The 22229-nt window shown below is 43.6% G+C and overlaps 1 protein-coding gene, 1 long non-coding RNA gene and 1 pseudogene across 8 annotated transcripts in view; 1 reads left to right on the top strand and 2 right to left on the bottom strand.

The window, feature by feature from the left end:
- ZNF76 (zinc finger protein 76) overlaps window positions 1-15875 on the bottom strand; it is a 29570-nt gene extending 13695 nt beyond the window's left edge. For 3 of the 6 annotated variants that reach the window (XM_027959159.3, XM_027959165.3, XM_042237004.2), the window contains exon 1: window positions 15091-15287. The gene's annotated coding sequence lies outside the window, so the exon portion shown is untranslated. Of the gene's footprint in view, window positions 1-14976; window positions 15288-15464 lie in introns of those variants that run through there. The other 3 variants (XM_027959160.3, XM_027959163.3, XM_042237001.2) reach the window with 2 other exon arrangements.
- On the top strand, window positions 2218-14251 carry LOC121817378 (uncharacterized). 2 transcript variants are annotated; one of them, XR_006057251.2, is made up of 3 exons: window positions 2218-2598; window positions 2866-3114; window positions 9110-14251. It is a non-coding gene; the product is annotated as an uncharacterized LOC121817378 (long non-coding RNA). The 2 variants fall into 2 exon arrangements; XR_009597555.1 differs by lacking the exon at window positions 9110-14251 and having other exon boundaries at window positions 2866-6684.
- Window positions 15876-21397: 5522 nt separating the features above from the next.
- Window positions 21398-21888, bottom strand: LOC105603664 (developmental pluripotency-associated protein 3-like; annotated as a pseudogene).
- Window positions 21889-22229: the final 341 nt, after the last annotated feature.

Raw genomic sequence — 22229 nt, 5'->3', positions numbered from 1 at the left:
TATAAAACCTATTTTTAAATTCACTCCCCTAGAAGGGAGGCCCACTGAAGGCAGAAGGCCAGCTCCGCTGTTGCTGGTTCTCTGTGACCATTCTGGCATCTCTCCTGTGTGCAGATCCATCTGTTCACCCAGAATCAGTGGGGTCATTCTCTTTTGGGGGGCCATGAAGCTTGCAGGACCTCAGCTGCTTGACCGGGGATTGATCCCAGCCCCTTTGCAGTGAAAGCACAAAGTCCTAACCACTGGACCACTAGGGGATTCCCAGTGGGGTCATTCTTGATTCCTCCTTTATCCTCAGAAGTCTAGGAACACCACCATCTTATACCATATACAAAATTAATTCAAATGGATTAAAGACTTGAATTTAAAACCTGAAACCATAAAGCTCCTAGAAGAAAACATAGGTGGTAAGCTCTTTGACACCGGTCTTGGGAATGATTTCTTTGTGGAATTTGTCACCAAAAGCGGAGGAAACAAAAATAAACAATTGGGACTAAAAAAAACTAAAAAGTTAAACTAAAAGGAAACCATCAATAAAATGAGAAAGCAACCTATTAATGGGAAAAATATTTGCAAATCCTGTATCTGATAAGGGGCTAATATGCAAAATACACAAAGAACTCAAATGACTCAGTAGCAAAAAGCCAAACACTCCAACTGAAAAAACATGCAGATGATATGAATAGACAGCTTTCTATGGCCAGTAGGTACATGAAAAGATGCTCAACGCCCCTAATCACCAGAGGAATGCAACTCAAAACCATAATGATATCACCTCATATCTATCAGAATATTTTATTACCAAAAAGATAAGAAAAAATAAGTTTTGGCAAGGATGTGGAGAAAAGGGAACCCTGTGTGCTATTGGTGGGAATGTAAATTGGTGTAGCTACTATAGAAAACAGTATAGAGACTCCTCAAAAAACTTAAAGTAGAATTACCATTTGATCGAGCAATCCCACTTCTGTGCATTTATCCAAAGAAAACAAAAACCTTAACTTGAAAAGATATATGCACTTCCATATTCATTGCAGCATTATCTACAATAGCCAAGACATGGAAACAATCTAAGTGTCCACTGACGGGTGAATGGATAAACAAAGAGCTACACACACACACCGGAGAAGGCGATGGCACCCCACTCCAGTGCTCTTGCCTGGAAAATCCCGTGGACGGGGGAGCCTGGTGGGCTGCAGTCCATGGGGTCGCTAAGAGTCGGACACGACTGAGCGACGTCACTTTCACTTTTCACTTTCATGCACTGGAGAAGGAAATGGCACCCCACTCCAGTGATCTTGCCTGGAGAATCCCAGGGACAGGGGAGCCTGGTTGCACAGAGTCGGACACGACTGAAGTGACTTAGCAGCAGCAGCAGCAACAACACACACAGACACACTCAATTTCAACAACATGGATGCACCTTGAGGACGTTACGTTAAGTGAAATAAGTCAAGCGGAGAAAACATAAGCACCATATGATCTCATTTATATGTGGAATCCTTAAAAAAAAAGATTCATAGATACAGAGAACCGATTGGTGACTGCCAAAGGCAGGGGTTGGGGGTAGGTAAAATGAGTAAAGAGAGTGAAAAGGTACAAACTTCCAGTTATAAAATAAGTCCTGGGGGATGTAAGGTACAGCATGATGACTACAGTTAATAAGAGTGTACTGCATATTTGAAAGTTGCTGAGAGAATAAAATCTAAAAGTTTTATCACAAGAAAAAAATTCTGTAATTGCACATGGTACTGGCTGTTAACTAAATTGACCGTGGCGATCATTTCACAATATACAGATACTGCCTCATGTTGTACACCTGAAACAAATATAATGTTGCATGTCAATTATACCTCAATTTAAATAATTAAAAGACAGACAAGAAAGTCAAGGTACCTAATTCCAGCTGAGTATCACCACACCTGTTGACTAATATAAGAACCTCCTAATATGTGCCAATAAGTTCTTGCCTGTTTCTCACTCAAATTTTGTGTCAGAATGCCTTTTTTGTTTTTAAAGTATAAATATAAACCTACTACTTCCATGATTAAAACTCTTCAGTGGCTTCCTATCACCCTAGGAATTCATTCACCTTGCAGGCAAGGCTGGTCCCCTCAGGAGTCCCAGCAGCCCTGGCCACCACATTTTCCTGGCACTCACAGTCCTAGGGTCACATGCCTAGCTCTTCCTCTTTAACACGCATTGCCTACACAAGACTTCGGGCTCCAAACCTGGTTCCTGGTTCACTGCAGGCTCTCCACAAATCCTCGAGCTGTGACTTGCCGGTCCTTGTAGCAGGGAAGCACTGACGCGTCCGACTGGCAGCGCTCACTGTGCATCTGCTGTGGGACGGAGTGTACTGGAGCCCTGCTCCAGGGCAAGGTCCTCTTTGCCACCAATCCATAGGATTCTCCTGGACTCGAAGTCTGCACGGCCTACTGGATTCTTACTAGCTGCCGGCTCATCTTCTCAATCAGTGCTGCCCAGCCTGTTATCACATTAGGGCACCCAGAGAGGATATTTGTATGTCACACTTTGGGTGCTGGTGCTTGAAGTCATGAGCAACCAGCTAGAGCTTTGGCAGTTCAAAGGGCTGAGTGGGTAAGTACCCTGACATAACTATAGCCCCTTTGTGACACACTGGTGGGGATGTTCTGTGTTAGACTTGGCATCTCCACTGGAATGATTCATTCCTTCTGTCCATAAACATTTACTGAATGGGCTAAGCTCTGGGGACAGCAATGCTACTGCCACTGAGAGTGATTATGACCAGGGAGCTAACCATGTACTAGGCATTTAAATTTGGTAACCTGTTTAATCCTCATAATGACCCTTTAATTAAATACTATTATTATCCTCATTTTACAGTTGAGGGAGTTGAAGCTCTACTCAAGCTTGCACAGCTAGTGAGTGAAAGAAAAGGATTTGAATCCAGGCCACCTGGCACCAGAGCAGTGCTCCTAGGCAGTCTACTGTGCTGCCTAACACGGAGGTTTTTAGCTGGAGTTCACGAACCCTGAAGCCACCTGCTAACACGTTTTGGTGTGTGAGCTTGCACATTTTTCTGAAGAGGGGAGAGTCATGGCTGTCATCGGAGTCTAACAGGGATTGAAGGAGGTAAGGAACCATTGGTCTAGGTGGGAATGCCGATATATGACTCATCTTTTCTGGTCTACTCAGATCCTGGCACTGACCCCAGTGTTGCCCAGAGTCCTGATGACCCCCAACATGGTCCCTACCTCATGAAAGCCCTGGGCCTGGCCTCTACTGGACTGCCCGAGGACCTTCGACTTTCATTCTCTTAACCAGGGAGAGAAGTTCTTTTGGTGAACTGTTTTCATATTAACAGCACCGTATCAGAAATAATACACCTGAGAGACCTATGTCTGAAAACAAAGCAGACTACAAGTTGAAAAGGGATTACAAAACGGCCTCAGATCTTTATGGCTGGGCCCTGTGGCTGCTGAGGCAATGGTTGGTTTAACTTAGCTCATCTGTATTCTACTGAGATTTTCTGAGGAAAATCTGTGCCATGGTTAACAACACAGGCTCTGCTGTCAGTCTTGGTTCTAACTTAGACTTTGCCTCTTTCAAGCTGTGTGTCCTTGGAAAGTAACTGGACCTCTCTGAAATTTAGATGATACATCTTAAAAACAAAATGAGGATAACAGTGGCATGTTCGTCACATGTTACTGTCAGGATGAAATGAGGTCACATACATCAGCATTTAGCACAGTGAAGGCACACAGGAATTACTCAAGAAATGGCCGGCTCTAGGGAAGGGGATGAAAGGGGGAACCTAAAAGGATATGCTTCTGAAGCAATGAGTATTTCTGTAACAGCTAGGAGTACTGACAACAGCCTGGGATCTGCAGAAAGGCTTGTCACCTCAATTTCACCTTCTGTTATTGCCTCTTAATCTGTAAAATGAACTGTTGGCCCAAATGACCCTAAAATCCTTGCCACCGTTCATGTAATTACATTTATTAAATATACAGCCCTTAATACATGTCAGCTGCTGTTTAAAGTACTCTATACTATCCCTTTTAATCTTAAAAACAATCCTATGAGGAAGTGAGTACACTATCCCCATTTTACAGCTGAGGTGACTGAAGCTTAGAGGTGGAGTAATTTGCTCAAGGTGCTAGAACAAGTTAGTGCTGAAGCCAGGATGTAAGCCAGGCTGGCTGGCCCCGGAGTCCATACCTCTTAATATCTGGTTTATTTCCTCCTTTTGCTAATCCACTGCAACACAACATCAGCTCTTAGAACACTTGAATACTGGTTGTTTAACTTTCACCTCACCCACTGCAACTTAATCCTGGTTCTTCTCAACCTGACCACATAGAAGGAGGGAACAGCTAGCAGCCACATTTCCCAAAATAACGCTTTTTAGACTCAAAGAAAACAAATCCCCACTCTTTTACATGTTCTCATGTCCAGGCTAAATATTCAGTTTTCCTCCTTAAGCCTCATAACATAAACCTTTAATAAAACAGTCCCCTCTTGCTCTCTAGCCCTTCCGGATGGCTGAATCCGCCTTCCAACAGTGCCTGACTGTGGATGGTGAGAAGTTGCTTCTTGGCTGCCAGGCACATGCAAGTGTCTGATTGCCATTTTTCTCCCTTTCTTTTGTTAAATAATGGTCAACTCCAAAGCCTCCTGTGCCAGTACTACCCGGGTACTACTGCAGGGACATTGGCAAAGCCAAAGAAGGCTTGCCACTGCCTGAGGATGGCTGGGTCTGAGCAGTTCCTACCTGTACTGGACATTTCAGATTTGTAACTCCTGTGGCCCTCTGACAAAGGGCAGGGGGGAGCTGGGGGTGGGGGAGCAGTAGCTGCTATGTTTTCTTTTTGGGAGGGTGTAATTTTTACCAGCTCCCTAATGACCCGAGCTGAATGGAGAGCTAGTCTAGGGAGAGGTGTGGTGAGGAATAAGAGCCACACAAAAGGTAGGGATGAAAAGGGAGACTGACACACCCAGAATTATAGCAGCAAGTTCAGTTCCTGTTTGTTACATTTTTAAATGAACTTAACCTATTGTTGGTTCTGGTGCAGGAAACAGCTCTATGACTTCATAATGTATAAATGTGTTTCCTCTTGTAAACATAGAGTTACCAGTGAGATAACATTTATAAAAACTTTTTAGATACATTGAATCTTTCTCTGTGAAAAAAGATGGGCTTAAATTGTCTCCTCAAAGCAGAAAAATAAGAAGTGTGACAGATGGGAAATCAGAGTAGCCACATGCTTCTCCACTATGTCATGGTTCAGATCTAATCTGATCCACACCTAAGCAGGGCTTCGCCTGGACTATAGGCACCTGTTTGCTGGTCTATCATTTTCTGCTAACCCGAATTCTGGGAACATTTGAAATAAGGGTTTCTGGACTCTGTCAGCCCAGAGGGTACAAAGGAACCAAAAAAAGAAAACATTTGCTTGGAAACAGAGAAATGTTCAACTTTGGGGAAAAAATGACAATTTTCACTCAGATAATTACTAATATGGAAATACAGAAAACTTCTCAGAAAGGACAAAGTGACATTAGGTTGGGAGGGACAAAGACTGAGGGAGTCAAGCGGCAAACAAATAAGAAGCAGATTTGGAAGGGCTGTAGTAAAATGATTCAGTATTTGTTATTATAGAAAAAGACTTCAATACACACACAAAACCCGTAGTGAAACAGGCTTGGTTCTGTGGGTTTCCAAAAACTAAAGAGAAAACAGGAAATTAATAACAGAAACACATTTAAAACATCAGCTAAACATCTCTTTCCAAAAGGCACACTGATGTTAAAAGCCCAAAGTGCTTTTTAGTATGGTTCCTATTTGGCTACTGCCATTTTACAAGTTTGAATTAGTCACAGAAAAGGGTGGGCAAAATAGATTATTTTTAATTCCAAAAAAGCCAATGAAAATACAGTCTCCTTTACTGCAGAATGGCATTCATTTAAACTAAAACAGATAACTTAAAAATCTAATTTTCAGACAAATGTTTAAGTGAATTTAACACCTCAGTTTGTAAACACTCAACAGAGCAATCATGGCTTAGTTTCAAACTCACCTTTAGTCCATGAAAAAAAAAGTCCAGAAAAAAAGGCAATTTGGAAGGGTTATCCTAAAGATATCACTTTATATCAACAAACAAATTAATACAGATATGAGGAGGTTACATTTGAATTGTTACTGGAATTCAGCTTGGGGTCACTGCGTGCTTGAGAAGGGCTATTTGACAGTTTCAGAAGGGACTGGATCATCACAGTTATTTAGAAACGTTATTTAAAACCACTCTGGGACAAAAAGGTTAAATTTATATTATCAGTTAATCAAAATGGAATAATATCCAGATCTCAAATAGGAAGAGGAGGTAGTTTTGGCCCTTTGAAGCATAAGAAATCTAAGTCAGAAGAGTTGGCTTTAAAAAACCCTCAGCATTAGGGGGAAATAGTAAAGAAATAAAATATAAGGCATGATATTAAAAACACATGTAACTTATAAATAACTAATAAGGAACTACTGCACAGCGCAGGAAACTAATAATCTGTAGTGATCTGTGTGGGAAAAGCACCTAAAAGAGTGCAGATAGATGCACTTGTGTAACTGATGCACTTTGTTGTTTTGCAGAAACTAACACAACACTGTAATCAACTATATTCCAATAAAATAAAAAAGCACATGTAACTGAACTGTACACTTAAAAACGGATAAGACGGCAAATTTTACGTTCTGTGTATTTTACCACAATAAAAGAAAACTAGGTGGAGAAAAAGCCACAGCAGACACTTACAAACCTCCAAGAATAATACCAAATTTCCCCTGGACAAATAAGGCTACAATATGAATCCACACAAGCCAAAAAACACTAATATTAAGTAAACAACACACAAAAACGGTTCATTCTCATTTGTAATTAAAGAACAAGAAACAATCATCATGATGATATTATACTTTTGAATTACCAAAAATCAAAGCGAAAGTATTCACAGCCAATAAACAATGACATATCACGACACACCTATTACAGGAGCTGAAAATCCAAAACACTGAAAACTCCAAATGCTGGTGGGAATGCAAAATGGCATAGGAAAATGGTACTGTGGAAGACAGTTTGGCAGTTTCTTACAAAGCTAAACATATTCTTACAATAAGATCCAGAAATCCTATTCCTAGGTAATTACCCAAATGAGTTGAAAACTTATGTCTACAGAAAAACCTGCACATGGCTCTTTATAGCAGCTTTATTCATAATTGCCTCAAACTAGAAGCAATCAAGACATCCTTCAATAAACAAACTGTGGTACATTCATACTATGGAACATTATTTAGCAATAAAAAGAAAAGTTATTAAGTCATGAAAAGACATAGAGGAACCTTAAAATACACTTTGCTAAGTCAAAGAAGCCAGTCTGAAAAGGTTACATACAGTATCATTCTAATGATATGATATTCTGGAAAAGAAAAAACTTAAAGAGACAGTGAAATGATCAGTGGTTGTCAAGGGTGCCGGGGAAGGAGGGGAGGGATGAATAGGCAGAGCAGAAGACATTTTTAGAGCAGTGAAACTATTCTGCATAAGTCTGTAATGGTGGATACTTGACATTGTACACCTGTTAAAATCCAGAGTGTACAACACAAAGAGTGAGCCATATAGACTTAAGTTAATAATAATGCCTCCACATCGGTTCATCAATTGTAGCAGATATACCCCACCAATGTAAGATGCTAACTGGGGGAAACTGGGAGGGTTAGGGTAGGGGGTGCGTAAAAAGGGAGTATACAGGGACTCTCTGTACTTTCTGTTTAGTTTTTCTATAAACCTAAAACTGCTCTAAGAAATAGTCTATTAATTAAAAAAAAAAAAAGAAATATCCAACCATCAATGTTGTCAAGCGCAGGAGAGGCAGGCGCAAGTGTGCATTGCTGATGGCACTATAGGGGCTGCAGGTTCTCCAGAGAACAATCCGTCAATGCTTAACCCCACCAGAAAACGTTCAGGCGCTGAGGTCTAACATTCATCCCAGAAAAAGACAGGACAGAAAACAAGAGCTACTTGCACAAGATGCTGCTTACATACCCACTCTCATTTTGCGAGTGACCTGTTCATTCAAAGTTGAAAGTGTTAGTCGCTTAGTCGCGTCTGATTCTTTGGGACCCTATGGACTATAGCCCGCCATGCTCCTCTGTCCATGGGATTCTCCAGGCAAGAATACTGGAGTGGGTTGCCATTCCCTTCTCCAGGGATCTTGTTCATTAAGATGGGCTATGCTGCCGCTGCTGCTGCTAAGTTGCTTCAGTCGTGTCCGACTCTGTGCGACCCCAGATACGGCAGCCCACCAGGCTCCCCCGTCCCTGGGATTCTCCAGGCAAGAATGCAGGAGTGGGTTGCCATTTCCGTCTCCAATGCATGAAAGTGAAAAGTGAAAGTGAAGTCGCTCAGTCATGTCCGACTCCTAGCGACCCCATGGACTGCACCCCACCAGGCTCCTCTGTCCATGGGATTTGCCAGGCAAGAGTACTGGAGTGGGTTGCCATTGCCTTCTCTGGAGATGGGCTGTATCTTGTATTTTAAAAAAATATTACTATTCTCTGTGCCACAAGGCATACAGAATGCAGGATCTTAGTTCCCTGACCAGGAATTGAACCTGTGCCCCCTGCAACGGAAGCACAGAGTCCTAACCTGTCCTAACCACTGGACTGCCAAAGTCCTTTTATCTTATATTCTTGTTTAGTTGGTCAGAGACTCTCCTTAAATAGAAACATAAACATTTAAATGACACAGGATAAGATGTTTGTGCTTCCAGATGCAGTGAAGGGATTACTCTGCCAGTTATGTTATTTTTCCCTTAAACTTAACTCTTTTGGGACGAAAATAACACACTCCTACTTACTGTTAAACTGCTAATAATTCAAGTTCTTAGAGAGCAAGCATTTCGGCTTAATTAGCACCTTACAAAGAATATGCCCACAGATGCTAAATGAATAGCACTACTAGGTCACATAGCTAACTGAGCTCTTTAGCTCAAATTTGAATCCTAAATCAGCTCCACTTATTGTGAATCAGATCTGATTGAAACTTCTGAGATTGGCTTTGAAACACTTCATCTACCGCAGAAACATAAGCTCCCTAGAAGAAGTTCCTGGCAGAAGAGTACATGCTGAGTGAAGGAATGGAAGAGGGAAGGAACTGAACCCCACCGTCCCAGCTCTTTCTCCAGCCCCAGATGGATGCCCACTTTTTCCTCACTTGAATTACCACCTTGCCTCATCTATGACAGCCACAGTTTTCTCCCAGACCCAGTTCAAGAACAAGATTTCCCTGGCCAACACCACACTAGACCGACCGTCAGACCCCAGCCACTTCTTCCGCACTCAGCAATGAAGTTACTACACCAGGCGGCTCGTCTGCAGTGTTCCATGAGGGCACGGATATATCTCCCTGTCATTGGATCCTCTGTGTCCAGAGCCCAGAACATGGCAGGCATTCACTGGGTATTGCTTTAGTGAAGGAACGGAGGACTCAGCACCAATAACATTACCCTGTGTAGAGCTCAGCAGTTTCCAACATGCTCTCAGATATACAGATACATTATCTCACCAGCTCTAAGCATTGCTTCATCAGCTCTCACAGCGGGAGGGGCTGAGAAGACAGCTCATTTCTAGTCTAAAGCAGTCATTCTGCAAATGAAGAGATCGAGGCCAGAGCTGCCAGAGGAGTCCCCAGAGGATCACATGGCTACCCGGGGGCAGAGCTGAGCCTCACACCGGAGCCCTCAGTGTCCTTCCACTCTGCGCCTTTGTCTCTGGCCTGGTAACAGTTTTTTCAGTTCCCAGAAGGGCAGACATTCACCGAGTCGAGGGGACTTGTGTATCTAGCTGCTTACTCAATATTTCCATGTCCCGAAACACCTCAAACTTGACATATTCAAAAGTGAACCCCGTAGCTCCCTTCCTTGCTGTGTGCCCTTCTTCCAGGCTCCTGCTTTTCAGTAAATGGGAACTCCACTGTTAAACCGCTCAGGCCAAAAGTGACAGCGCAATCCTCAACTTCTCTATTTCTTTCATATGCCACTTCCAATCCTTCAGCAAATCCTACTGGCTCCTCTTTCAAAACATATCCAGAATTCAAGCACTTCTCACGCTTCGGCTTTTTACTTTGGGTCCGAGCTACCCACTTTTCTTGCCTGGACTATAGCAGTAGTTCCATAATCAGTTTCCTTCCTTCCACTCTTGCCCACTACAGCTTATTCTCAACATAGCAGCCACAATGATCTTTTATGTCAGATCATGCCACTTGCATGCCTCGAACCCTCCAATGGCTCCCATCTCATTCACAATTCACAAAAAATCCAGGGGCCTATAAGGCCTAATACGGTTTACCACAAATCTCCTCCCACCCACATCTCTTGCTGTGTTTCTCCTCTCTCACCCTCCTACAGCCATAATGACTGGTGTCCTCACATCTCCTGAACATATGAGGCATATTCTTGCCTCAGGGCCTCTGCACTTGCTCTCTGACAGCAGAGGGAATATACTTCCCTCAGATAAATGCCTGGCTCACCCCTTAACTTCCTTTGGGTCTTTGCTTAGATGTTACCTTTCAGTGAGACCTTCCTTGACCACCCTAATAAAATTTAATACCCTGACTTCTGGTACTCTTTATCTTCCTTCTCTGCTTAATTTTCTCCATATATATTTTACTTGTTTATCATGTGCTTCTGCTTCATCCCAACAGGTGAGCTACTTAAATCCTGGAGCTTTGTTTTATTCACTACTCTATCCCCGGTACCAGAAAAGTACCTGGCTTCTAGCAGATACTCAGCAAACATTAGTGGAATGAATGAATGAGTAAATGAATGAATGAACATCCTTACCTTTAGAATCTCCCAGTGATCTAAAGGGTTCAGGCCAGAAGGGGAAGACCCTGGTTGAGCTCTGACCTCTCCCTCACTCCCCGCACAGCTTCTCCTTCTTCTTAGGTCCAGCCCAGTCCCTTACTACAAGAAACCAGGTCTGGGCTGGAAAGCAAGGCAGGACCAGGGCAACAGGTGCTTGTTGCCAGGATGGTACAATTCTGCATCGTGCTAATTTTTGGCTTTGGCTTCCTGATACCTCATAAACAGAAGAGGTCAAAAATAGGTTGGGACTAGACAGCAGTACTGACTCAGTTTAACAGCAACTCATCTGCTTTGAGGTATCTTTCAAGGAACAGTGCTAAACTTGCACGTGTTCACCTAGCTGTCCTCTTCTTCTTTCTCGAACTCTTTATTATGGATTTCAAACATGCAGAATAGTAGAAAGAATAGTATAATGAACTCCATGAACCCATTACCCAAATTCAACAATTACCAACATTATGTCAATTTGGTTTCTTCTATTCTCTGTCTCTGCAACCCCCACTAAATACTTCATGAAGCTGTTTTCTTGAGAACTGATCTACATATGACACATTCTGGTCTTGTTAACACTGTATTCTAGCAACTATATCAACCAATTTCTCTAGTCTTACCAGAAATACAGTTTAGAAAAAAGCACTTACATCCATTCTCTCCCCAAAGCAATGACTAAAAAAGGAAGTATCTAAATTCCAGACTGTTTAAATCAAGGGACTTGCCACTTATCATGTTCGGAGGGATTTGGGAAGAAGGGTTTTGTAGCTACAAAATAGATGTAGACATGAGCTGTTTTCACTTGTTTGTATCTGAGGCAGAATTTCTGAATGAGCTTGTTCAATCCAGTAAGTGTTTACTGACTACCTGCTACATATGAGGGACAGGATTAAGATGATAGAGGATAAGAAAACCCAGCCTCTGTTCTTAAGGAAATCACAGTTGTGGGGTGGAGGATGGGTGTTGGGTGAGAAAAGTGGAGTAGGAATAACTAACATCCAAGGCAGAATACATTCTAGCCTGAGAGATTAAACAAACCTAAGGCGAGAAAGTTCCTTTTAAAAAAATCAATTCACGGAATTTGCAGACCCTAAGATTTACCTCTTCCTTAACTCTAGTTTTGCCCTCTGCTGAACTTACTGCTATACAGCCAATACGTGTATTATACGGGATCAGAGAATTCAGTGACCCACAGAATAGACTTTTGGAAGTGGATCTTTCATGTCACATGTTGCTACTTACCATCCGGTCTCCTGGTGGCAGAGAACTGGAAAGTCCTCCCAGGGTTTGGAAAACAATGGGGCTACCTCAAGGCTGACAATCAAAGTGTTCTACTCTTTGAGAGCATTTACAACAAGGAGCTTCATAAACAGAAGAGACTGTGTCAAGGAGACATGGCTAGATGGATTCAGAAGGACTTCCAAGAACCCTCTCCTGGCTACCTAAAGGACTGTGACCTTAGTGATCTATTATCAGAAGAGTGCAGCTCTTTGGACAAACCAATGAGGTTTGGTTGGCCAGGCTGTGTAGGAAGGAGAAAGTGCCTGGTCATTCATATCCCCCTGGAATTAGATGCACAGGAGAGTGGAAGAAGGGCAGAATTAAGATGGAAGAAAGGTTTACATCATAATCAATGTTACCAAGATTGGTGAGGTGAGGATGCATCAGAGAAAAAGAGTAAGGTAGGAAAAAGGCACTGTGAGAATGGATGGGGCACAGGAATAGGGATAAAGAAAGGGACGACTCTGGTTTGAAAAGATCACTGATGGAAGTGAGAAAGATGCCACATGATCCAAGAATCTTGAGAGGCAGGATCTCACAAGATACTGAACAGGCGGGACCTTTGTGAAAAGGAGGGACCTTTGAATGGGAGGGTGTACAGATTATGAAGGATGGGTTCCCACTGGAATGGAAAGGGGTCACTTCACTGAAGCCGGGTGAAGTGGTTACTAGATAAAGGTTTTGGGTAATAGGATGTAGCTATGGATGGCAGAAGGGAGGCAGCTGGACACTCATAACAGATTGGAAATCTCTTATTTATATGAATACCTAGGGGTAAGCAGACTTAGGATGAGAGGATTTGGGGTAAAGTGCCAGTGAGATGGGAGACGCCTTAGGATAAGCGGGAGCTCCAAGGACTCATAGGGTGAGAGGATATTTGGACAAAGGATAAAGAGAGGTACTAAGGTGCAGGGGTCTCAGGACACTTGGGGTCAGAAGTTATGAATAATGGGTTGAGGAAGACACCAAGCCATGTGGCGAAGGTTAATATTAATAGAAACCTTGGAGGTCATGGCAAGTGTTGATGTTGGGCTTAGGAATTATTAGAAAATAAGGAACAAGGGGCTGAGGGTAACCTGGAAACCCAGGTAGGTTTAGGAGCTATGGATCAAAAGAGTTTTGAAGATCGTAGGTTCAGATAGCCAGCTCTGCTACTCATCTGTGTGAGTTCCAGGTTCATCATTTGTTTAAAACTAAACCAAAACAAACAAAGTATGGGAGATAGTGGTAGACAAAGGAAGAATCACATCTTGGGTTTGTGAAGGGAAAACTTAATTTACACATACAAAGCGTGGTACACAGTAGTGCTAATCTTCATTAAGGAGATACCAGAGTCAAGAGCCAAAGAACTGAGGGGGCCATAGGAGATCTACGAGGACAGGGACCCCAAGAGCTCAGGGGTCCAAAGATAATGCAAAGTGTGAGCCCTGCATTCATTATCTGCTGACTCCCTAGCATCCAGGGTGGAGTTAAGACCCATAAGAGCTTCTCAGCATATACTTAAGGGCTCCCTTAGGCTAGGCTTGGTGCCAAGTGCTTGAATGCCTCAAGCACTACTGCTATCCTCCAGGAGGAGAGGTGACAACTGAAGCTAAAAGATATGCCCAAGGCACCATAGCTTAAGGGCCAGAGTCAAACCAGAGGAGGTGTCTAATCACATCAATACCCCAAGCTGAAATACTCTTATCCTGCTTTGCAAACATGTTAACTGATGAGGCTTGATCAAGGGAAATGGGTACAGCCTATTGTGTAGGGAGTCACAGGAGTGAAGGAATAAGGTTAAGAAGTGAGTGGATCCTGGGGTAAGGTTACAACGTAAACTTCTAACTAGGAATACAAAAATGATTGCAAACAAATATTATCTTGATTGAGAATTCTAGAACTTCACAGCTGGAAGGAAACTGAGGTCATTTAACCCAACCTTACCATAATAGAGATGAGAAACTCAGGTCCAGAGAGAGGAAAGGACTTCTAGTGGCAGAGCTAAGACGAATCTGGGACCACATACTCAATCCAGATTCTCTGATGCCTCCCACTACATCTGCTTCATAGTCATCTCTATAGTTTCCTGGGCACCAGCTCTGTGCTACAGCACTTGTTAAGTCATGTGCTGGTTGACACTGGGGGGCTGAAGTGCAGACAGGGACGTCAGGGGAGGTGACTTCGGGATGGAGGGGGAACATGGAATGAGGTCACGAAGTTACAGGGAAAAGAATGGATTATCAGATATTGAGGGTTACCTAGAAGATGACTGGGTGAGAAACTATTTTAGACGGCTGAGTTTAGGAGTTACCAGAAAAGGTTTGAGGGGAGTCACCAAGTTTGTGTGTGTGTGGGAATACAGGGTAGAACTGGACGGGTTACCAGACTAGTGGAGTCAGTAAGGTTTGAGGGGATGTGGGGATGTCTGGTCATCAGTTACTGGTTCAGAGCTGGGGGAGTCACTGTGTTGGTGGGTCCCTGGGCAGTGCAGGGGAAGTTCCTGGATTGACCAGAGTCAATGAGTAAGAAGTGAGGATTAGCTGGTGAGGTCTTACGGTCACTGGGTGGGGGGTCAGAGATGGGGGCGGGCGCAGTCACACGGTGGGGTGTGGGAGTCACAGGGCAGGAGTCGCAGGGCGGAATTGGGGGGCAGGGATGGGGGCCGGGGCCCGAGGTGCGGGAGGGCCAGGCCGCCGACCAGCAGTCCGGCCACCGAGCTACAGGGCCAGAGGAGGGTGGGCACGCCAGGCTCGGGACCTTCCCGGGACCCTGCGCCCACCCGGCCTCCCACCTGGGCACGGTGGACCCACTCTTCCCGCAGCCACCAACCTGACAGCCCCCGAGGGCGACTCCGCCGACAGACCGCCATGCACCGGGCCCCGCCACCAGCGCCGGCCCCGCAACCCGCCTGCGCCATAGCCCGCCCGCCCGCGAGCCGCTTGCCTCGCGCGATATCCAGGTTCCAGGGCCGCCGCACTTTTCCTCTCCTCTCGGCGGGCCTCCACTGAGCCCGGGAACCCGTATAGAAAATACAGGGCAGGCTCCACCCCGCACCCCGAGTCGCGGCGGCCGCCGTCTCGCTTATCCCGGTTCCCGGGCCGCCGGAGCCCGGGCGGCCGGGGTCTCGAACGGTGCCCCTCAGAGCCCCGCCCCGCCCCCCGACCCGGGTGACGCGCCGCCCGCCAGGCTGGGCGCCCGGGGAGGGCGTGATGACGTCACGACGCCCCGGTCAGGGCCTGGGCGCGGCTCGCGAGCCGGGTCGTCTCTATAGCAATAAGGAGCCGCCACCTGTTCCTTTGAAGAGGGGACTCGGTCACCTGAGGCCTCAGGCGGGCGCGGGGAGGAGTCCGAGGCCCCGCGGGCTCTGCGCCGTCACGTCGGCCGCCTGCGGGCGAGAAGGTGCGCTCCTGGTGCCGGGGAGGGCCGGAGGGGCAGATTGTGAGGGAAGCCCTGCCTCTTCTCAGGGCTCAGAGCCGCCAGGCGGCCTCCTGCGCCTTTAGGGTCCTGAGGCGCTTTGCTGTGCGCAGTCAGCACGCACTGCCTGCGATCTTCGACCCACCCCCTGAAGGAAGCAACTGCAGGTATTACTAGCACCTTACTGAGAAGGACGACGTCGAGGAGCCGTGAGCGACTCGCCTGTTTAGGGAGTGCGCCCTGACGGTCCTCTCGGGTTCTCTCACTCTCATTCCCCCGTCAGTCCCACCCCAGCCTCAAAACCAGCTACTACTGATCCTCGTAGGTTCGTTTCGGGGTGAACAAAGCCAGGGCCTTTTATGGATTCCTCCTGTCACCAGGAGGGACTATGATTGGAGGATTTTCAAACAAAGTAAAAGAGAGTGTTTGGTAAAAATAACTAAAAGAGAGAAGTTAGATGAGGAACTGGTAAAGGTTGCCTCTTAGAAGAGGAATTGGGTGACTGGACGAATGAGGTGAGAAGCTTTACCCTCTCTGTCCTTTTAGACTTTAACTCCTTTCTTTTGTCTCCTCTCTCCCCTCCCCCCCCAAAAAAAATTTAACTTAAAAAAATTTTTTTGAAGGCAGTATTCCAATAAACTAGAAACGTTTACAAAGTACTGTGTTTGGGGTCTGTGGTAGCTAAAGATGCCGCAGGAGGCATGGGTGATTGCTTTCCACAAAGCCTCCCTTTCGGTTTTAGACATTCTCTGTTCCGCATCTTCCTAGTTTGGGCACCACAGTTCCAGAGGTGGAACTGGGGCTATAGTTCTTATCAAGTTCTCGGCTTAGGGGGGCGTGAGTGACAATTGATGGCCTATTCTTGTGGTTAATAATTAATCCTTTCTATGTGCTGTGTGTTAAGTTGCTTCACTCGTATTGGACTCTCTGCGACCCTATGGGGGTCAGAGGAGCCAGCCCCTCTGACCACGGGATTCTCCAGGCAAGAGTACTGGATTTGGTGGCTGTGCCCTCCTCCAGGGGAACTTCCCTTCCAGGGATCGAACACCTGTCTCTTATCTCCTGCACTGGCATGCAGATTCTTTAATCTAGCACCACCTGGGAAGTCCCGATCCTTTCTGTACCTCCTGGTACAGAAATAAGCAGCCTGACCTTTAAGGTGCCCTCTCCCTGTTCCTTTTTGGTGGAAGTTTAACAAGTTATTTTATTAACTTATATTAACTTTACCTAGATAGAGAATATAGTAGCTTGTCCTGTAGCATAAACTTCTAGATAGGCATAGAGCAGAGACTAATACTCAGGTGTCCTAATTTGTACCCCCACCACCTTTTTCTATAATAAAATACATCTATCCTTTCTCATATTCCTTGCAGATCCTAATCTGTTTGGTAATCACCTCTCTTACACAACAAAAACTGTGGCAAACCAGTGTCTGAATTTGAAGTATTAGGATTCTGATGATGGGTAATTTCAGGTACTCAGGAGAACTGGGGAGAAATATAATTTGGAATGCAGGATCGAAGATCATTTCTAGCAGGTTCTGTTCTACCTTTGAAACCCATCTCCACAATATACAGTATAGGCTGGTGATCTTCAGACATTTTTAAAAATGAACTCTGTAAAAGAATTTTAAAGAACTATGTATCTCCTTGTTCATTCCTAAATTGACACCTAAATTTTCCATCATATAAATACTTGTAGAGGATGTAATTTCTGACTTACTGCAAATTTTGATGTTTTAAACTAAAACCATTATATCATTCTTAAATGTATTTGCTGCTGCTAAGTCGCTTCAGTCGTGTCTGACTCTGTGCGACCCCATAGACGGCAGCCCACCAGGCTCCCCCATTCCTGGGATTCTCCAGGCAAGAACACTGGAGTGAGTTGCCATTTCCTTCTCCAATGCATGAAAGTGGAAAGTGAAAGTGAAGTCGCTTAGTCGTGTCCAACTCTTCGAGACCCTATGGACTGCAGCCTACCAGGCTTCTCTGTCCATGGGATTTTCCAGGCAAGAGTACTGGAGTGGGGTGCCATTGCCTTCTCCACTTAAATGTATCTAGTGGACTGCAAATACCCTAAATATTTGATGCCCACCAGCATCCGTTTAATGATACATGAACAAGTTCTTTAACAAATTTTAGATGGTTCCCTTTATTTACAATTTATTTAAATTTTATATGGTTCCTCTTCTTATTGAACTTCTAATTCACTTCCCCTAGAAATTTATCCTAATTAGTATATTTGTATGCTTTAAAGTCTTTTATTGATCACTGTTACCTTCTTTGCAACAAAATTGAGTATATATTTAAGTTTGTTTCTTATGACCATAGGCTTTGTTGTAAAGTTTCTTGTGAATCAGATTGTTAGTACACAATTTATTAAGCAATATAAATATATTACATATTTTTTAACTTGTGAAACTGAAAAAAGTACAATTTTTATTAAAAATGTATCTCTTAATGAAAAATATGGTGTTTTTCCTCAACTAGTTTAGGAGTTCCTGGACTAATATTACCTAATGGTGGAAGGATATAAAGTGCAATAACAGTTCTCTGTGTGTGCTCAGTCATGTCCAATGACTCTTTGAGAACCAATGGACTATAGCTCGCTAGGCTCCTCTGCCCATGGAATTTTCCAGGTGAGAATACTGTAGTAGGTTGGCATTTTCTACTCCAGGGAATTATCCTGACCCAGGGATTGAACTCATATCTCCTGTGTCCCCTGCATTGGCAAGTGGATTCCTTAGTGCTGTGCCACTAGGGAAGCCCAACAATTCTCTACCTGTTTTTTATTTTTATAGACATAAATGTTGAGAAATGTTCACATTAGGAAAGGAAGAGACTGTTAAAATGATATCCCTAAAGCCTTTGAACTATTTCTGAATTACATGCCAACAATCACAACAATTCCTCATAAGTGTCACATTACCAAATAGACTCCTCCTTTAATTTTATTAAAAATTTTATTTAATTAAAAGAATTGGAAACCACAGATCTTGCAAAAGGATTTGTTAGTCGTTTGAGTATCGATTTCAGTCTTATCAAAATAATTATGTCATCTTTTCACTCAGGGGCAGCTAGTTAATCAGACTGATTTTCATATTTCTTTGCCAATACAATTTTTTGGATAAAATTCCTTTTTTTAAAGGGTGTTCAAATAAGTCTCAAGTTTTATTAAGATCCTCTATAAACACATTTATTCACTACTGAAAATTGAAACAGCACATCTAAAATTTTTATTACATTTCAACATACTAACAATGCTCTGGCCAAGCCAACCAATATTTTTTTTACATTCCTTCCACAAGTTAATTTGTTTCAAATTCTTGATACTGAGTTTCATCTTACAGAACTACAGGCTTATGAAACAGACATTACCTGAGACTTAATCAGTTCAGTTCAGTCGCTGAGTTGTGTCCAACTCTTTGTGACCTCATGAACCACAGCACGTCAGGCCTCCCTGTCCATCACCAACTCCCAGAGTTCACTCAAACTCATGTCCGTTGAGTCGGTGATGCCATCCAGCCATCTTATCCTCTGTCGTCACCTTCTCCTCCTGCCCTCAATCTTTCCCAGCATCAGGGTCTTTTCAAAAGAGTCAGCTCTTCGCATCAGGCTTGACGTACTCCCTTTTCCTATTTGGAACCAGTCTGTTGTTCCACATCCAGTTTAACTGTTGCTTCCTGACCTGCATACAGGTTTCTCGAGAGGCAGGTCAGGTGGTCTGGTATTCCCATTTCTTTCAGAATTTTCCACAGTTTATTGTGATCCACACAGTCAAAAGCTTTGGCATAGTCAATAGAGCAGAAATAGATGTTTTTCTGGAACTCTTGTGCTTTTTCGATGATCCAGCAGATGTTGGTAATTTGATCTCTGGTTCCTCTGCCTTTTCTAAAACCAGCTTGAACAAGTAGAAGTTCACAGTTCACGTATTGCTGAAGCCTGGCTTGGAGAATTTTGAGCATTACTTTACTAGCATGTGAGATGAGTGCAATTGTGTGGTAGTTTGAGCATTCATTCTTTGGCATTGCCTTTCTTTGGGATTGGAATGAAAACTGACCTTTTCCAGTCCTGTGGCCACTGCTGAGTTTTCCAAATTTGCTGGCATATTGAGTGCAGCACTTGCACAGTGTCATCTTTCAGGATTTGAAACAGCTCAACTGGAATTCCATCACCTCCACTAGCTTTGTTCATAGTGATGCTTCCTAAGGCCCACTTGACTTCATATTCCAGGATGTCTGGCTCTAGATGAGTGATCACACCATCGTGATTATCTGGGTTGTGAAGATCTTTTTGTACAGTTCTTCTGTTTTTTCTTGCCACCTCTTCTTAATGTCTTCTGCTTCTGTTAGGTCCATACCATTTCTGTCCTTTATTGAGCCCATCTTTGCATGAAAAGTTCCCTTGGTATCTCTAATTTTCTTGAAGAGATCTCCAGTCTTTCTCATTCTATTGTTTTCCTCTATTTCTTTGCATTGATCACTGAGGCAGGCTTTCTTATCTCTCCTTGCTATTCTTTGGAACTCTGCATTCAAATGGGTATATCTTTCCTTTCCTCCTCTGCTTTTCACTTCCCTTCTTTTCACAACTATTTGTAAGGCCTTCTCAGACAGCCATTTTGCATTTTTGCGTTTCTTTTTCTTAGGGATGGTCTTGATTCCTGTCTCCTGTATAATGTCATGAACCTCTGTCCATAGTTCATCAGGCAATCTGTCTGTCAGATCTAGTCCCTTGAATCTATTTCTCACTTCTACTGTATAGTCATAAGGGATTTGATTTAGGTCATACCTGAATGGTCTAGTGGTTTTCTCCACTTTCTTCAATTTCAGTCTGAATTTGACAATAAAGAGTTCATGATCTGAGCCACATTAGCTATACAGTTTCTGCTGACTGTATAGAGCTTCTACATCTTTGGCTGCAAAGAATATAATCAATCTGATTTCAGTGTCCACGTGTAGGATCTTCTCTTTTGTTGTTGGAAGAGGGTTTGCTATGACCAGTGCGTTCTCTTGGCAGAACTCTATTAGCCTTTGCCCTGCTTCCTTCTGTACTCCAAGGCCAAATTTGCCTGTTACTCCAGGTGTTTCTTGACTTCTGCTTTTGCATTCCAGTCCCCTATAATGAAAAGGACATCTTTTTTGGGGTGTTAGTTCTAGAAGGTCTTGTAGGTCTTCATAGAACTGTTCAACTTCAGCTTCTTCAGCATTACTGGTTGGGGCATAAACTTGGATTACCGTGATATTGAATGGTTTGCCTTGGAAACGAACAGAGATCATTCTGTCGTTTTTGAGAGTGCATCCAAGTACTGTATTTCGGTCTCTTTTGTTGACCATGATGGCTACTCCATTTTTTCCAAGGTCATCTGAGTTAAATTCACCCATTCCAGTCCATTTTAGTTCGCTGATTCCGAGATGTCGTTGTTCACTGTTGTCACCTCCTGTTTGACCACTTCCAATTTGCCTTGATTCATGGACTTAGCATTCCAGGTTCCTGTGCAATATTGCTCTTTATAGCATCGAACCTTGCTTCTATCACTAGTCCCATCCACAACTGGGTGTTGTTTTTGCTTTGGCTCCATCCCTTCATTCTTTCTGGAGTTATCGAGACTAATTAGTATTTCTTTTTGTCAAATCAAAGTGAAACTAAAGTATATTCAAATCATTTCAAATACAAGCTACATAGATTCTTCATAAGTTAACCAGATTAAGGTAGAAAAAAAAATGCAAGAACAAAAGACCAGCTTATAGGTTATCAAAATACTGGCACACAGTCTTTCCCAAGCTGCTTCATAATAATCCTAAAATTACCAGCAAGAAAAAATAATACAGGAATAAGGTTTATGACCCATTCAACTCCATGGCATAATTATTGTATGTTGTGTTGTGATAATTCTCATAATTATCCTCGGAAGAATCTCTGTTAAACCTGCAGTAACTACAGGTACATTGAAATCTTCGCACTCTTGATCCAGTCTGTGTCCTCCTCCTGCTGTAGCTCTCTTTGGTAGTAAGACTGAGGAACTCCTTTGCCGTAGGAAAGTCTAAGAGATTCAGTCAACCTTTGGATCCTGTATCTCTGCTCACTCAACAGTGTCCTCATGCCTCTCCTCTTATTGGGTTTTTTTCTCACCAGGAAACTTCCCAATAAACTGAGGTGGATCTTCTGGTAGATATGATAGTTTGATACTAGGATTGAGAGTTAAGTTACTGAGGTTCTTTGTTAACATTTCAGAGACTTAAGAGGCAACTGGCATTGCTTAGGAAGCTTCATCCATCAACATTTTAAGATACTCCAGCGTCTAGGTTGGGTTATCCTCAGGTGAATCCATTGGTAGTCTAGTCACAGTTTGAAGCTCCTCCTAGGTCTTTGAGTTGCAGAGGAAGGCGATGCTTTAGGCTCAAACTGCCACCAAGTAACCTAGAAGAACTATCAGTTCAGTTCAGTCGCTCAGTCGTGTCCGACTCTTTGCAACCCCATGGACTGCAGCATGCCTGGCCTCCCTGTCCATCACCAACTCCCAGAGTTTACTCAAACTTATGTCCGTTGAGTCGGTGATGCCATCCAACCATCTCATCCTCTGTCATACCCTTCTCTTCTTGCCTTTAATCTTTTCCAGCATCAGAGTCTTTTCAAAAGAGTCAGCTCTTCGCATCAGGCAGCCAAATTATT

This window comes from Ovis aries, chromosome 20 (genome assembly GCF_016772045.2).
Source record: "Ovis aries strain OAR_USU_Benz2616 breed Rambouillet chromosome 20, ARS-UI_Ramb_v3.0, whole genome shotgun sequence".
In the NCBI taxonomy this organism is placed as follows: domain Eukaryota; kingdom Metazoa; phylum Chordata; class Mammalia; order Artiodactyla; family Bovidae; genus Ovis; species Ovis aries.
The sequence above is the reverse complement of the archived record's forward strand: the minus strand, read 5'-3'. Positions and strand labels throughout refer to the sequence as shown.